Source organism: Schistocerca piceifrons, chromosome X (assembly GCF_021461385.2).
Source record: "Schistocerca piceifrons isolate TAMUIC-IGC-003096 chromosome X, iqSchPice1.1, whole genome shotgun sequence".
Taxonomy (NCBI): domain Eukaryota; kingdom Metazoa; phylum Arthropoda; class Insecta; order Orthoptera; family Acrididae; genus Schistocerca; species Schistocerca piceifrons.
Genome location: NC_060149.1, coordinates 341756846 through 341775319, shown reverse-complemented (window position 1 = coordinate 341775319; position 18474 = coordinate 341756846). Strand labels below are relative to the sequence as shown.

General features: G+C 47.5%; 1 protein-coding gene across 7 annotated transcripts in view; it reads left to right on the top strand.

Moving 5' to 3' along the window:
* The window catches only part of LOC124721404 (protein O-linked-mannose beta-1,2-N-acetylglucosaminyltransferase 1-like), a 2183308-nt gene that overhangs the window by 269197 nt on the left and 1895637 nt on the right, over positions 1 to 18474 (top strand). For all 7 annotated transcript variants that reach the window (XM_047246347.1, XM_047246348.1, XM_047246345.1 and 4 more), the window contains exon 2: positions 4393 to 4508. The gene's annotated coding sequence lies outside the window, so the exon portion shown is untranslated. The remainder of the gene's footprint in view (positions 1 to 4392; positions 4509 to 18474) is intronic.

Genomic DNA, 18474 nt, shown 5'->3' with positions numbered 1-18474 from the left:
CAATTACTAAAATCTGCAACGCGCACGAACTCACAACAGGACATTCCATCTTGCTTCTAGGGATGTGGTTAGCGAACGTTGAAGGCCGATATTGGCCAGACCCTTTGCCTTCCCTGTGTCTTAGTCCTCTAAGGAACACTGCTCTTCGAGTAAGGATAGGCAAAGTGTAACACTTATTCGTTGTGCTCTAAAATAGAATCTTCCGAGTGCTGGGTAGGTTGGGGGAGGTAAAATTCCCACCATCTCCACCGAGCATTGCCCCGTTTATCCACCCCAAGGACTACGTGACTCACTGGACAGTTAAGTACCGAGTTCCAGCCACTCGACTGGAGCTCAGTGGCAGCAGGCGCTTTTTATTTTTTGCCGCTAAGTCCTCTTGCGAGAGGGGAGGGGTAATTGTTCCGTCGCCTTGGTGTGAGGCCGTTCCTCGTAGCTGGCAGCAGATGCGGCCTGTGGTCAAACACAGTTCACTTCAAAGTAATCTGTACGGACACATCGAAGCTGGTCGCGCAGCTAAGTTACACTACATTCTCTCTAATAACTTTTGTCTCCCAACTCTACTTTGTTAGTAACGGAAATCTCGATTCAGCCTTTGACCAACACGAGACTAACAGCAGCAACTGTGCGTTCCCGATGCTGCAGGGGAAATGTATCTCCTTTCACAGACAAGCCAAGTAGCACGGATGAAGACAATAATTATTTTCGATTAAATCCGACAGAAAATACTGAGATATTCTGCTCGTATTTAGAGTACACTAGCGGCAAGGCGCAATCAATACCTTCACTGCGAGATAGCAGTGGTAATGTTACCGATGACAGCGGCACCAAAGCGGAGTTACTAAACACGGCTTTCGGATTGCTTCACCAAAGAACACGAAGTAAATATATTTACATGCATCTCTGCAAGATCAGATACTGTTGACGATCCACAACTGTACGAAACTAATTCTCTAACGTGTAATTCCCGACATCAGCTATATTTGGTATAGATCAACTACTGAATAATGACATATGAAAATTTGTATCCGGATTTCCCGCTTATCGCGAGCGACGCTTTCTATATTCCACGGATCCTCAAAATTACAGACCAATGTCCTTAACATCGGCTTGTTGCAGGATTCTCTAACATATTCTCAGTTCGAATATAATGAATTTCCTTGAGACAGAGAAGTTGCTGTCCATGCATCAGCACGGCTTTAGAAAGCATCGCTCCTGCGAAACGCAACTCGCCCTTTTTTCACATGATATCTTGCGAACCGTGGATGAAGGGTATCAGACGGATGCCATATTCCGGAAAGCGTTTGACTCGGTGCCCCACTGCAGACTTCTAACTAAGGTATGAGCATATGGGATTGGTTCCCAAATATGTGAGTGGCTCGAAGACTTCTTAAGTAATAGAACCTAGTACGTTGTCCTCGATGGTGAGTATTCATCGGAGGTAAGGGTATCACCTGGAGTGCCCCGGGGAAGTGTGGTAGGTCCGCTGTTGTTTTCTATCTACATAAATGATCTTTTGGGTAAGGTGCATAGCAATGTGCTGCTGTTTGCTGATGATACTGTGGTGTACGGGAAGGTGTCGTCGTTGAGTGACTGTAGGAGGATACAAGATGACTTGGAGAGGATTTGTGATTGGTGTAAAGTATGGCAGCTAAATCTAAATATAGATAAATGTAAATTAATGCAGATGAATAGGAAAAAGAATCCCGTAATGTTTGAATACTCCATTAGTAGTGTAGCGCTTGACACAGTCACGTCGATTAAATATTTGGGCGTAACATTGCAGAGCGATATCAAGTGGGATAAGCATGTAATGGCAGTTGTGGGGAAGGCGGATAGTCGTCATCGGTTCATTGGTAGAGTTTTGGGAAGATGTGGTTCATCTGTAAAGGGGACCGCTTATAAAACACTAATACGACCCATTCTTGAGTACTGCTCGAGTGTTTGGGATCCCTATCAGGTCGGATTGAGGGAGGACATAGAAGCAGTTCAGAGGCGGTCTGCTAGATTTGTTACTGGTAGGTTTGATCATCACGCGAGTGTTACGGAAATGCTTCAGGAACTCAAGTGGGAGTCTCTGGAGGAAAGGAGGCGTTCTTTTCGTGAATCGCTGCTGAGGAAATTTAGAGAAACAGCATTTGAGGCTGACTGCAGTACAATTTTACTGCCGCCAACTTATATTTCGTGGAAAGACTACAAAGATAAGATCAGAGATATTAGGGCTCGTACAGAGGCATATAGGCAGTCATTTTTCCCTCGTTCCGTTTGGGAGTGGAACAGGGAGAGAAGATACTAGTTGTGGTACGAGGTACCCTCCGCCACGCACCGTATGGTGGATTGAGGAGTATGTATGTAGATGTAGAACAGGTGCCAATACGAGAAGCTTGGAAGTCGTCATTCACGGAGTAGCGAAGCAGTTGAGATTACTTAATAAAGTCACGTCTTCCGGTCCTTTCAGAATTTGCTAATATAGTAGCTCCATACTTATCATTCATATACAACCGCCTGCTCGACGAAAGTTCTGTACCTAAAGACAAGAAAGTTGCACAGGTCACACAAGTACTCAAGGAAGGAAATCAGAGTAACCTGCTGGATAACAGAACCGTATCGCTAACGCCGATTTGCAGTAGGATTTTGGAACATATATCGTGTTCGAACATTATGAATTATCTCGAAGAAAACGATGTGTTGACAGATAGCACGGATCCAGAAAACATCGTTCTCGTGGAACACAATTAGCTCTTTATTCTCACGAAGTAATGAGTGCTCCCGACAGTGGATGCCAAATTGATTCCATATTTTCGGATTTCCAGAAGATTTTTTACACCATTCCTCACAAGCGACCCATGGAGGATTGTCTCAGTTGCGCGATTGGATTCGCGACTTCGTGTCAGATAGCTCATAGTTCGTAGTAACCAACGGAAACTCACTGAGTAAAACCGAAGTGGTCTCTGGGTCTCTGGCGTTCCCAAAGGAAGTGTTGCAGATCCTCTGCTCCTGTTAATGTACATAAACGATTTTGGAGACAATCAGAGACTCTCTCTTAGATTTTTTTGCAGATGGTGCTGTCATTTACCGTCTAGAAAAGTCACCAGAAGATAATAAAAATAGGTTCAAGTGGCTCTGAGCACTATGGGACTTAACTGCTACGGTCATCAGTCCCCTAGAACTTAAAACTACTTAAACCTAACTAACCTAAGGACAGCACACAACACCCAGCCATCACGAGGCAGAGAAAATCCCTGACCCCGCCGGGAATCGAACCCGAGAACCCGGGCCAGAAGAGCAAAACCAATTTCTAAATTATTTAGACGAGATATAAGGTGCGGAAAGTGACAACAGACTCAAAATAGTGGAAAGTGAGGCCATCCGCATGAGTACTAAAAGGAATCTGCTGAATTTCGGTTACACGATAAATCACACAAATCTAAAGGCTGCCAATTCAACTAAATACCTTGGGGTAACAATTACGAACAACCTAAACTTCAACTGTCACGTAGAGAGTGTAGTCGGCAAGGCGAATCAGAGACTTCGTTTTATTAGCAGAATACTTATAAGGTATAACAAATCTACCAAGGAGACTGCCTACATTACACTTGTCCGTCGTCTTCTGAAGCGTTTCTGTGCGGTATGGGATGCTAGTGAGATAAGATTGAATGAGGACATCGAAAAAGTTCAAAGAAGGGCAGCCTGTTATCTACTACCGCAAAACAGCGGAAAGAGTGTCACGGATATGAAACGCGGGTTGGGTTGGCAGAAAAAAAGGACATTTTAGCGGCGAGAGCTATTCACGAAATTTCAATGACCAATTTCCTCCTCCGCATGCGTAAACATTTTGTTGACGCCCACCTGCATAGGGAGCAATTATCATTGTAATAAAATAAGAGAAATCAGGGCTCATTTTTCCCGCTCTGTTCGGGAGTGAATCGATAAAGAAATAGTCTCAAAGCCGCGCGGACTGAGGCGTCTTGTCACTGCCCGTGCGGCTCCCCCCGTCGGAGGTTAGAGTCCTCCCTCGGGCATGTGTGTGTGTGTGTGTGTGTGTGTGTGTGTGTGTGTGTGTGTGTGTGTGTGTGTGTGTCGTCCTTAGTGCAAGTTAGTTTAAGTTAGATTAAGTAGTGTGTAAGCCTAGGGACCGATGACCTTAGCAGTTTGATCCCGTAACACCTTACCCCAAATTTCCAGCATAGTCTCAAGATGGTTCGATAAAGCCACTGTCAAGCACGTAAGTGTGAATTGCAGAGTAGTCACATATATATGTAGACCGAATTCGTGTTTAATGAAGCTTTATTTTTATAATAGGAAAACTCTGAATAACTCAGCCATTTACTCTCTTACGTCGCCCACCTCTTTACAGGAAGATCCTAACAGTTACTTTTTTTTCTGTACTTACAGATTGCGTTCCCAGCTGCCACGACTCGTCAGGAAAATCAACGCTACTATATTCCGGTGCTAGCAGCCCATTCCTGGAAGGGTTTCTGGGTGCTTCTTCGCTCAGGCTTCTCCGAAAGGTATGTGAAGCGTCAGCAGCAGTCTTTGAACCGTCTCAACGCCTGTAAAGCATACACGCTGTTATTCTCTGTCAGGAGCTAAAGCCGGTTGCATGATGAAGATTCTGTTGTTTCGCTGGTCCTCATGACGCAGCTATGGCGACAGATCCTTTCTCTTTCGTGCACAAGCACAATACCCTTTGGCTTAGAGGAAGAATATTCCTCTAATCAGCGGAATGTACGGTGGAATGCAAGTTTCCAGAAAATTAAATGTGTGAAGGGCCAGGACTTGAAACGGTACTGACTTTTCGCCTTTTCCCGCGTAAGGCAAAGATAACGTTTCATCTCACCCGCTGGCTCACAGGATTTATGTGGTAGGACATTTCACTCTGCAGCGGTGTGGAAGCTATAACGAAAGGTACGTTATCAAAACTAGCAAGCGCTCTTAGTCTGTGGCTGCGGTGAGGTTTGCAGGAAAGGTTTTGTCGATTTGAAAGAGAAGTACTTTTAGACTGAAGTCGGGAGTCCAGCCACAAGATCTGTTTCGGTGGCTCGGTTGGTAAATGTATCCTAGCTTCGAATTCCTGGGCGGTACACAGTTTTAATGTTAGTCGGTATAAAAAAGAATTTCGGATTATTGTGTTGGAAGGTATAACGTGAAGATAGTAAGAGAAAATTCCAAAATTTATTCTTTAGTCGGCTCAGGGGCAACCATAACATCGTACGTTTTCCAGCTTCTGTACAAACCTACCGCGCTAGGTGTAATTCTGATTGCATCAACATCTACATACGTACTTCGCAATCCACCATACGGTGTGTGACGGAGGGTACCTCATACCACAACTAGCATCTTCTCTCCCTGTTCCACTCCCAAACAGAAGGAGGGAAAAATGACTGCCTATATGCCTCTGTACGAACCCTCATTTCTCTTATCTTATCTTTGTGGTCTTTCCGCGAAATATAAGTTGGCGGCAGTAAAATTGTACTGCAGTCAGCCTCAAATGCTGGTTCTTTAAATTTCCTCAGTAGCGATTCACGAAAAGAACGCCTCCTTTCTTCTAGAGACTCCCACTTGAGTTCCTGAAGCATTTCCGTAACACTCGCGTGATGATCAAACCTACCAGTAACAAATCTAGCAGCCCACCTCTGAATTGCTTCTATGTCCTCCCTCAATCCGACCTGACAGTGATCCCAAACACTCGAGCAGTACTCAAGAATAGGTCGTATTAGTGTTTTATAAGCGATCTCCTTTACAGATGAACCACATCTTCCCAAAATCCTACCAATGAACCGAAGACGACTATCCGCCTTCCCCACAACTGCCATTACATGCTTGTCCCACTTCATATCGCTCTGCAATGTTACGCCCAAATATTTAATCGACGTGACTGTGTCAAGCGCTACACTACTAATGGAGTATTCAAACATTACGGGATTCTTTTTGTTTTGGTTGGCAGGAGAGCCAACACTGGGTTACTAGAGGAGGCCGAAAGGCACGCGTTTTAGCTCACGCAGGCTGGCATGAGGTCTGGAACAGGACAAGGAAATTAGAATTTAGAAAAACGGACGTAGCTGGTGGAATACTTATCTTTAATCCGTTAATGGTGAACGTCGGTCTTGACGGTACATGATTCAATATCAATAGTAACTGATAATGGCGCCTTGCGAGGTCGTAGCAAATGACGTAGCTGAAGGCTATGCTAAACTATCGTCTCGGCAAATGAGAGCGTATTTTGTCAGTGAACCATCGCTAGCAAAGTCGGTTGTACAACTGGGACGAGTGCTAGGAAGTCTCTCTAGACCTGCCGTGTGGCGGCGCTCGGTCTGCAATCACTGATAGTGGCGACACGCGGGTCCGACGTATACTAACGGACCTCGGCCGATTTAAAGGCTACCACCTAGCAAGTGTGGTGTCTGGCGGTGACACCACATTCCTCCCCCTCAAATCGGCGTACGGTTGTGGCATAAGGCTTCCGCCCGCCGTGGGGAGGACCCCATGTTGACGTATGCGACGAGGTGGGGAGCCTAACAACAGGCGAGGCTGTGCCACCCGCACCCTGCCATTCGGACCGTGGGGAGCTAGGAAACGCCTGAAAACCTGCTCCAGGGTGCACGCCAACATGCGGTGTATGCGCCCGCAGAGAGACAGGAGGGGCCGAAGGGTCGACCTCCATCGGGCCGGGGCACCCGACGGGCGAAGACGACATACGGTCCGGAGCGGGCAAGAGATCCATGTCGGAGGACAACTGGTCACGGGAAGCGATCGGCGGCGCGTGACCCAGGGAGGCGCCCGGCGGTTGCAGCGACTCGTCCACTGCGGGCGTCGCCGGCGGGAGAACAGGCGGCGGCGCGTCGCCATGGGGCAAAATGGAAGGCAGCGTCGGTAACACCTGGGGCCGAAGCGAGCCAGTAGATGGGTCCCCAGGGCGCTGACCGGACGGCACCGTCGCTGAAAGCAGACTGGGAGCGGCAGATCCAGTGCGACGACGGAGGCGCAGCTGATTGAGATGCCGACGCACCTCACCAGAGGCCCCAAAACCAGATACATAGCGCGGCCGAGGCAGCGAAGAATGCGCCCTTCGAGCCAACGCCGTGAACCTCGATAATGGCGGTAGTAGACAACGTCGCCTGGGGGCAAAAGCAGGTGTCTGCCGCTGTACAGGCACCTGATGCGGCGAATGTAGCAAAGACATCAAGGTTCGATGAGGGCGACCGTGGAGCAACTCAGCCGGCGAGCGACCATCTCGGGGCTGAGAGCGATACGAGGACAAAAAGAGCAATAACGCGTCCTCCCGAGAATGCGACTCTTTCAGCTTCAAGATCTGTGACTTGAAAGTCCTGACCAATCGTTCAGCGGCACCATTTGACTGTGGCGAAAACAGCGCGGACGTCAGATGTTGAATACCATTGGCCTTGCAGAATGACTGAAATTCTGCAGACATGAATTGTGGGCCATTGTCGGAAACATTAGTCTGTGGAAGACCTTCAATGCAAAAGATAGCAGATAACGCCTGGATGGTGGCAGATGACGTCGTGGAAGACATCTGGACAACAAAAGGAAAATTACTGAATGAATCTACCACAACCAACCATCGAGCTTTCCAGAATGGACCAGCAAAATCGATGTGTAAGCGTTGCCAAGGGGAAGTGGCTTTTGGCCATGCAAAGAATTTCCGCGGTGGTGCTGATTGTTGTTCGGCACACACCATGCAAGAAGAGCACATATTCGTAATCGCGGCATCGATTCCGAACCAAGAACACTGCTGACGAGCAAGTTGTTTCGTTCTCACTATACCCCAATGTCCTTGGTGGAGAAGCTGTAAGACAGAGGACTGTAACGAACGTGGGACCACGACCCTGGACTGATCATTATCAGAACGCAACAGCAAAACACCACGTCGTACAAAAAGTCTCTCCTGGTGAGCAAAAAATCGGCGAACCAACGGATCCCCGATCCGTGACTTTGACAAGGGCCATTGCGTAGCAACAAAACGCAGAACGGTAGCAAGGACAGGGTCGGCAGCTGTGGCTGTAGCTACATGACGAAAATCAATCGGAAACGATTCGACCACATCATCGGTTTCCGAATCAATGAACATGCAAGCAAGTTCGGAGGAATCGAATGCTCTATCCCCAGCAACAGGCAAACGGGACAACGCATCGGAGTTTCCGTGCTTAGCAGTGGACCGATACAAGATATCGCAGCGGTACTGCGAGAGGAAAATAGACCAGCGAATGAATTTCTGCGCTGTACGTGGAGGTACAGGCTTGGTCGGATGAAAAAGCGATGTCAAAGGTTTGTGGTCTGTGATGATGGTAAAGTGACGACCATACAAGAAATCATGAAACTTTGTAACACCAAATACGAGAGCCAATGCTTCTTTCTCGATCTGTGAATAATTTCTTTGCGCAGACGAGAGCAATTTGGACGCAAAGGCAATAGGGCGATCGTGCGATCCATCTTTGTGTGCAAGCACAGCACCGATCCTGAAATCCGATGCATCCACTGTCAACAAAAGGGGCTTCCGGGGATCGAATGGCGTAAGGCAAGTATTGGAAAGCAAAGCCGATTTCCACTGGCGAAAGGCGCGTTCGCATTCCGTCGTCCAGACGAACGGGACACCTTTACGGCGTAAGCGATGAAGCGGAGCTGAAATGGAGGAGGCATGTGGAACATATCTGTGATAATAGTTAATTTTTCCCAGCACACTCTGTAGCTGCTTCAAATTCTGCGGCGCAGGCAAGTCTTGTATGGCACGGAGGTGCTCGGGACTGGGATGTATGCCTTCGGCATTGAGTACATGTCCCAGGTAGGGCAAGTCACGAGCAAAAAACACACATTTGTCCGTCCGCAAGCGAAGACCATTTTGTCGCAAGACCTGAAATAATGTTGAGAGATTGGCTAAATGTTCTTCTTCCGTCTTTCCGGAGATCACAATATCGTCCAGATAGTTTGCTGCAGCAGGGACCGACGCACAAACAGTTTGTAGATATTGCTGAAACAACGCAGGGGCGGATGCACACCCGAATGGCAGTCGTTTGAATCGATACAAACCAAGATGCGTGTTAACCACCAAAACGCGCTGGGGTTCTTCGTCCACCGGTATTTGCAAGTACGCATCTGCTAGGTCCAACTTCGAAAAATATTTACCCCAGCACAGTTTGTCAAAAAGATCTTCCGGGCTGGGTAAAGAAAAAGTTGCAGTCACTAGTTGTGGATTCACTGTTGCCTTGAAGTCCACACAAAGTCTCGATTTTCCGGAAGGTTTTGGCAAAATTACTAAGGGTGAGGCCCAGAGAGAAGCCTGCACACGTTCAATTACACCTAGTGATTCCAAATCTTGTAATGTTTTTGCGACCTCATCACGCAATGCGTGGGGAACATTTCGGTTGCGCGTTTACTTTCAGTTCCAAATGTGCTTTATAGTTCTTAGCGCAACCGAGGCCCAGTGCAAAAATATCTGCAAATTCTTCACATAGACGAGAAACATTGTCGGAAGGCACAGTCTGGTTCACTGATAGGACCTGATTTACTATAGACAAGTTAAACAACTGAAATAAATCGAAACCAAACAAGTTCACTACAGAAGAAGAATGAAGGATGTAAAATGACACAAGTTTTGTTTGTCCTTTGTATGTTGCAAACAGGCTGCACTGTCTTAACACAGATCGCTTGACCTGCATAGCTCGTTAACTTAACAGCTGCGGCACGCAACGGAGGTGTGCCCAGCAGTTTGTAAGTGTCTTAATTGTTCAGTGAAACTGCAGCCCCAGTATCCAGCTGGAATGGTATCACTTTGCCGTTAATGTCCAAGTCCACAAAAAGTTTATTGCCCTCCTGAAGACAAGAGGGACTGTCTCGTGCAACGTGAACTGACACTGGTACAAAATCACTTGCGACTTGACGGGAGTTCCGGCGACGTCAATGCACACTATTTGTGGGATGAACACAGTCACTTTTAGAGAGAGTGGCACTGGGCGGAGTGGAATGGACTATATGAATTGCCTGGCCGAAGTTTCGCGAGCCTGAGTATCCTTGGTTCGATTCCGATTCCGGCGCGAAGCAAAGGGCCTGGAATGGTTTTGAGTTTCCGATCTGAGCTATTGTCAGGCAAACACTTTGAACATGCCCTTTTTTATGACAGTGAAAGCAAATAGCTTGGCATGACGGGCAATTCTCACGCGAATGTCTAGTAGCACACCGCGGGCATGATTTTAGCACTGCATTCGCTTGCCGGCACGGTACACGTGCCTGAGAGCCTGGCGGCAGCGGCGCGGCCAGGCGCAAGGGCTGTTTACTGTTCTGTGCAGCTCGCCCGGCGGGCTGGTTAACTTGACACACGGGTGGCAAAGTTTCAAATGATTCCTGAGCAAAGTCAAGTGTGTCCTGCCAATCCAATATGTCCATCACTTGTTGAAGGGAGGGATTGACTAGTTTCAAAATCTGTTCCCTTATACGAACATCAGAAACGTTCTGTGCAATTGCATCACGTACCATAGTATCTGAATAAGGGAGTCCACATTGACACTCAAAAGCACAATCCCTAGTAAGGCCTTGCAAGGTTGCAACCCACTCCCGATTAGTTTGACCTGCCGTACGTTTTGTACGAAGGAAGGTATACCTTTTCGCAACTACATTGACTGATTCTTTGAAATATGCATCTAATGCAGACAAAATTTCGTCGTAGGACAGAGTCGCTACATCGCGTCGGGGAAATAATTTGACTATCACACGGTACGTTTGTATGCCGACCGATGATAACAATAAAGGCTGCCACTCGTTACCTTGAATTCTGTAGGCGGCGAGATGGAATCCAAATTGGCGTGACCACTCCGTCCAGCTTTCCAGTGCAGCATCAAAAGGTCGAAAAGTTGGTGCAACAGCGTGTTGTGGCTGCGTTAGCGGTGGAGCGACGGCTGCTGCATCGTTTTGCACTGCCCGTTGACCCTGGACGAGCTGTCCAAGGGCATCCAGTAAGGCCTGCATCTGCTGATTCTGTAAGCGATAAAATTCGGACAGTACATCTGAGATTGTGGGGAAGCCATTACACAAGTAAATCAGGGGAATATCGATAAGAATGCGGTTTTGCCTCGTCGCCAATGTTTTGGTTGGCAGGAGAGCCAACACCGTGTTACTAGAGGAGGCCGAAAGGCATGCGTTTTAGCTCCGCAGGCTGGCGTGAGGTCTGGAACAGGACAAGGAAATTAGAATTTAGATAAACGGACGTAGCTGGTGGAATACTTAACATTAATCCGTTAATGGTGAACATTGGTCTTGACGGTACATGATTCAATATCAATAGTAACTGATAATGGCGCCTTGCTAGGTCGTAGCAAATGACGTAGCTGAAGGCTGTGCTAAACTATCGTCTCGGCAAATGAGAACGTATTTTGTCAGTGAACCATCGCTAGCAAAGTCGGTTGTACAACTGAGGCGAGTGCTAGGAAGTCTCTCTAGACCTGCCGTGTGGCGGCGCTCGGTCTGCAATCACTGATAGTGGCGACACGCGGGTCCGACGTATACTAACGGACCTCGGCCGATTTAAAGGCTACCACCTAGCAAGTGTGGTGTCTGGCGGTGACACCACACTTTTTCCTATTCATCTGCATTAATTTACATTTATCCATATTTAGAGTTAGCTGCCATTCTTCGCACCAATCATAAATCCTGTCCAAGTCATCTTGTATCCTCCTACAGTCACTCAACGACGCCACCTTCCCATACACCACAGCATCATCAACAAACAGCCGCACATTGCTATTCACCCTATCCAAAAGATCATTTATGCAGATAGAAAACAACAGCGGACCTACCACACTTCCCTGGGGCACTCCAGATGATACCCTCACCTCCGATGAACACTCACCATCGAAGACAACGTACTGGGTAGACTTGTTGGGTGGAAGATTCTACAGATATGAGGATTGTGGGCATTAATATCAGATGTGTCTATCCTTCGCCCTTATGACGGTTTGAACTCTGCCTGGGACACTTGCAATTAGATGTCTGAATGTCTGTGAAGGAATGCCAGCCCATTGGCCTCAAGAGCCGAAACCAGAGCAGCTAGTGATACTGGGTGCTGGGATCTGGAGTGAAGTCGACGTTCCACCACATTCCAAAAGTGTTTCAGTAGGTTCAGGTCGGGACTCTGAAGAGGAAAGTCCATATCAGAAATGTTATCTTCCACAAACCATTGCCGCACTGATGCTGCTTTATGACAGGCCGCATCGTCATGCTGATATAATCATCGTCTCCGAGCTGTTCTTCTACTGTATGCAGCACACAATGCTGTAAAATGTGTTCATATCCTTTATTATTGAGCGTTTTCTTAAGCGCAATAAGGGAACCACACACCAACCACGAAAAAGTCCCCCATACCGTAACACAACCTCCTCTGTGCTTCACTGTTGACACTACACATCACACCCCAACCACGAAAAATTCCCCCATAATGTAACACAACCTCCTCTGTGCTTCACTGTTGGCACTACGCATCACACCCCAACCACAAAAAGTTCCCCGATACCGTAACACGACCTCCTCTGTGCTTCACTGTTGGCACTACACATGATGGCAGGTAACGATTTCACCCTGTCATCGGGGTGCGTGACACATGACTCTAAATCATTCATTTCCAGTCATCCACTGTACAGTGGCGTCGTTCTTCACACAACCTGAAGCGTCGCTTAGCAATTAACCACAGAAATCTGTGGCTTACTGGCGAGCTGCTCGAGCACTGTCCCGTATTCTTTTTAACTCCCTACGCACAGTTATTGAGCGAACTGCTGGTAGCACCTCGGAACTAACGAGTGATTCGTTCCATTGATTTCATGCTATATTTTTGAGCCACACAGTCCGCAATGCTCTACGGTTCCTGTCCGTCAGTTCGTGAGGTCTACCTGATCTTGATTTAGCTGTGGTTGTTCCTACGCCTTTCCACTTCACAATCACATCACCTGTAGCCAACTCAGGCAGCTTTACAAGTATTGAAGTGTCTCTGATGGATTCGTTACTCAGGTGACATCCAGTGACCAGATCACGTCCAGTCACTGGTCTCTCCTGACCGACCCATTCTGTTGGTACCGCATCTCTACTGACGACACAATACTCCCCGTCTCCTTTTATTGTGGTGGGTCTACCTCTCTTGATAACTAGTGGTCAATTCCGCATTACTTACGTGTATCCGGATACTTTTTGTCACATAGTGTATACTTATTCAAAGTACCCTGCGTCTTTACGATTGCTTTACGTTTCGCATATACCATTCTACTGAAATAACCCGTCGGGCATGGTGTTTTCGCGCCATTTGTTGCCTTTAGCAAGACCATTTCCCGCGCAACGAAAGTCGCTGTCTGTTATTTTATTCCGAGATCCTGATGAATGTATGTCAACAAAGTACAGGGTGGCGTACGAAATGTGTTACCAATTGTTTCTTTCACAATTTACGACGCACATTAGATATCCCGCTGGGACCTCTACAGCAGTACCAGCAGAGCTTGGAAAAACAAATGAGTTACGAAATGACGTGTAATTCACGATACTGCCACTAGGAGACTAGTAAGCAGCAATGGATGACAATGGAAGACTGACGACATACCAACGATCGGCAATTGTGTGGCCTCCATATGTACCCATACAAGATGACCTGTGCACAGAAGCTCACTGAAGAACACAAGCAGCAGAGACTACTGTTTGCTCAGTGACCGGAGTATAGGGAAGAAACTCTCAACAACGTTTGGTTTTCAGATGAGGCGCATTTTCATTTAGACGGCGCGGTTAACAAACAAAATGTACGCTTTTGGGCCACTGAAAACCCACAAGTGCTTCATGAACGATAACATTATGCTCCGAGGATTACAGCGTGGGCAGCAATTTCCAGTCACGGACTTATTGGACCCTTACTCTTTGAAGAAACTGTGAACAGCGAGCATTAGTTGAGCATGCTTCGCAATAGCTTCAATCCACAGCTTCTTGCTACTGCCTTGCCCTTCAACACGCAGTGATTCATGCAAGATGGAGCAAGGCCACACACTGCAAACACTGTGTTGGAGTTTTTACACCAGCATTTCGACATGCGGATCATTTCACTCAGATTTCCAGGTCGCTTCATTGATGGACAAAATTGGCCCCCCAACAGTCCAGACCTCAATCCATGTGACTTTTTTCTTTGGGGGCACCTAAAGGAAAAAATTTTCGCGAAACGTCCACGTGATTTAATGGAGCTCAGAAAACTTATTCTTGAAGCTTGCAGTGAAATTACGGAAGACATGTGCCGTAGGGTAATCACTAACTTTAGTGTTCGTTTGAAGGAAGTTAGGAAACAAAATAGTGGACATATTGAGCATGTGCTGAGTTAGAACAAATCTCCATGGACGGCTCTTTATTGTAGTAAATGTTCCTTTCAGAGTGTATTGACAATAAAATTTATATTCAAAAACAAAATGGAAACACATTTCGTGAGCCATCCTGTAGTTAAAGGCTTGTACGGGCACAGTGTATAGCGACTTGGGGTACTCGTAAAATATGAGAAAAAACCTTGTACATTCATTCTATTGTAACATTCGTCTTGTTGTAAACTTCATAGGTTTCTTAACCAATTAATTATTTTTCCGATAAATGAGGATTGGTGCATTTCAATCCCTCCCAACTTCGAGGAATATGTGGTTTTCATTCAGGCGTTCGGACCATGCCGTAGAACTGAAATCAAAATTACGAACTGCAGAGGTAGAGCCCTGGTAGCGTTCAGGAACAATATAAAAAAAGGTAAGATACGAAATAATCAGAGAGAATAGATGCCCAAAAGTGAATTACCACCGCGCGGGATTAGCCGAGCGGTCTGGGGCGCTGCAGTCGTGGACTGTGCGGCTGGTCCTGGCGGAGGTTCGAGTCCTCCCTCGGGCATGTGTGTGTGTGTGTGTGTGTGTGTGTGTGTGTGTGTGTGTGTGTGTGTTTGTCCTTAGGATAATTTAGGTTAAGTAGTGTGTAAGCTTAGGGACTGATGACATTAGCAGTTAAGTACCATAAGATTTCACACACATTTGAACATTTGTGAATTACTGGTTATATTCGAAAGAAACAACGAGATTGGTAGGTACAGGCTAGAGGAATGGGAGAATAGTGAGTACAAAAATAAGTAGAGTGTATTATGATTATTAGCGAAAACTTACAAGAGTGAAGCAATAGGTTACTCGTAAACATGGATCTGGAAAAGAACCGTTCGTGAAGCAATTGCAGTGTGTGGTTAACAGATGCCACTGACTTAAACGTAAAGACTGACCTAGGAGTGAAGCACCCAGAAAGAGAAGAGGAAATGAAATGAAACTTCTAAGTTTGACAGGGTATGTAATTTCAGTGATTACAACATCAAGTCAAATTTACGAAGAATTGGATAGTACGAGTCCTCTTATTAGTATGACGTTGTACCCCCTCTGCCCTGGATGTCTGCACTGATTCGTTCGGGAAGGGTGTCATAAAGTCGTTGTATCCTCTCCTGAGACAAGCTGGCCCACAGCTGTTGTAATAGGTCCTTGATATCTTTGATACTGGCAATCGGACGGAGTTCAAATCCGAGCTGACTCCACACGTTTTCTAGCGTGGAGAGAGCAGGGAATTTCGTTGGACACAGGAGTACCTCAGCATAAAGCAGGCAGTTTATAGAGACACATACTATGGGTGTACAAGAATTGCCCTGTTGAAAAATGGCACCACGATACTGTTGCATGAGAGGTGACACATTAGGGCGCAGGCTGTACTGTTGTGCCATCATAGTTCCCTCAATCACTCGCAGCCGTGTCCGAAAATCATACTCGGCCCCCCCCCCCCCCCCTAAACATTGACAGAATGGGTCCATTCACCAGGCTGCCGCCATAATCGCCGACGATGGTCTTCTGGGGTAGTTGAGAACGGCGATTCATCGCCAAACACAATGTGACGTCATTCATCAGCAGTCCATTCCTTCCTGTCACTCACGGCACCACTCCAGATGCATCCGCTTGTGTTACGGTGTAAACGGAGGCTTACGCAAACGATGACAATTCCCTAGTCCGGCTGCTGCTAGTCTTCGACCAATGGTACGAGGTGACATAACATGTTGCAGGGAGTCCATTACTTCTTCTGGGATAGTAGGCACAGCTGTGAAAGTATTACAATGTACTTGGTGCACAATGCGGCAATCTTCCCTTGTACACTACTGGCCATTAAAATTGCTACTTCAAGGAGAAATGCAGATGATAAACGGGTATTCATTGGACAAATATATTATACTAGAAATGACATGTGATTACATTTTCACGCGGCTTGGGTGCATAGATCCTGAGAAATCAGTACCCAGAACAACCACCTGTGGCCGTGATAACGGCCTTGATACGCCTGGGCATTAAGCCAAACAGAGTTTGGGTGGCGTGTACAGGTACAGATGCCCATTACCAATCGTGCTGTATGCTCTCACTTCATGCGACAGTGCGGAGAGGTTAGGAATTTAATTCAGGACATTTGGCGCAAAGAATGGTGGTCAGGGACTCCACGCCATAACCCTTTCTGTCCCCTCGGCCGTAACGGCAAAGGGGATATAGTCAACAGCGGGTGGCGTACCTGGTTGGTCACCCACAACATCCAACGGTGCTTGCTTTGGGTGATCTGACGGGAACCGTTGTATCCACCTCGGCAAGGCCGTTGACTTCCCTTGTCGTGATAAGACGTGGTCGACCGGAACCTTGACGACGAGTATACCTACCCTCGTATTTCCATTGGACCACTGTCACATCTGAACGCCCTAAAAATCTGGATATTGCACGTTTTGACCAGTCTAGCCAAATGGAGACTGAAAATGAGGCCACTTTCAAGATCTGTCAAGTGTTGATCATGCTATCTCACACGAGTAAACGTCATCCTCGTGTCGTTCACAGTGATTACTCACCATCAGACGCTGTTCACGTCCCTTTTATACCCTACCAGGCTTGATAAGGACACTAAACACGAACAATCCTAACGCACTATGATGTGTACGAAATTACAATGACATTTGAACATGTCTTCTGGGTGCTTTACTTTTTTCTCTCCGGCAGTGTGTATTTCAAATGTGAACGTTTCCATTACGTCCCCATCTAACTTGGCTCAAATTTCGCTCGTGGCCTGTGGTTTGGGAATGTGATGCATGCATGATGTAGCTCTGCTACAATTTCTATTGACGTAAGACGACATCTAACACGCGAATACGGTTCAAGACGGACAGGCCGAACATGGGTTTTTTCTTCACATTCACGATCACCTGACCACAGTTTTCTGGATTATTCTATCTGGAATCATCCACAATCTTTTTAATACTGTCAAAGAAGGGGATCAGCGATTTGTACAATCTTTTCAAGATTTACCAGATAATTCAGGTGTGTTTGAGGGAATTCGTAACCGTCGCCCATTTTGGATGTACACTCCTGGAAATGGAAAAAAGAACACATTGACACCGGTGTGTCAGACCCACCATACTTGCTCCGGACACTGCGAGAGGGCTGTACAAGCAATGATCTTACGCACGGCACAGCGGACACACCAGGAACCGCGGTGTTGGCCGTCGAATGGCGCTAGCTGCGCAGCATTTGTGCACCGCCGCCGTCAGTGTCAGCCAGTTTGCCGTGGCATACGGAGCTCCATCGCAGTCTTTAACACTGGTAGCATGCCGCGACAGCGTGGACGTGAACCGTATGTGCAGTTGACGGACTTTGAGCGAGGGCGTATAGTGGGCATGCAGGAGGCCGGGTGGACGTACCGCCGAATTGCTCAACACGTGGGGCGTGAGGTCTCCACAGTACATCGATGTTGTCGCCAGTGGTCGGCGGAAGGTGCATGTGCCCGTCGACCTGGGACCGGACCGCAGCGACGCATGGATGCACGCCAAGACCGTAGGATCCTACGCAGTGCCGCAGGGGACCGCACCGCCACTTCCCAGCAAATTAGGGACACTGTTGCTCCTGGGGTATCGGCGAGGACCATTCACAACCGTCTCCATGAAGCTGGGCTACGGTCCCGCACACCGTTAGGCCGTCTTCCGCTCACGCCCCAACATCGTGCAGCCCGCCTCCAGTGGTGTCGCGACAGGCGTGAATGGAGGGACGAATGGAGACGTGTCGTCTTCAGCGATGAGAGTCGCTTCTGCCTTGGTGCCAATGATGGTCGTATGGGTGTTTGGCGCCGTGCAGGTGAGCGCCACAATCAGGACTGCATACGACCGAGGCACACAGGGCCGACACCCGGCATCATGGTGTGGGGAGCGATCTCCTATACTGGCCGTACACCACTGGTGATCGTCGAGGGGACACTGAATAGTGCACGGTACATCCAAACCGTCATCGAACCCATCGTTCTACCATTCCTAGACCGGCAAGGGAACTTGCTGTTCCAACAGGACAATGCACGTCCGCATGTATCCCGTGCCACCCAACGTGCTCTAGAAGGTGTAAGTCAACTACCCTGGCCAGCAAGATCTCCGGATCT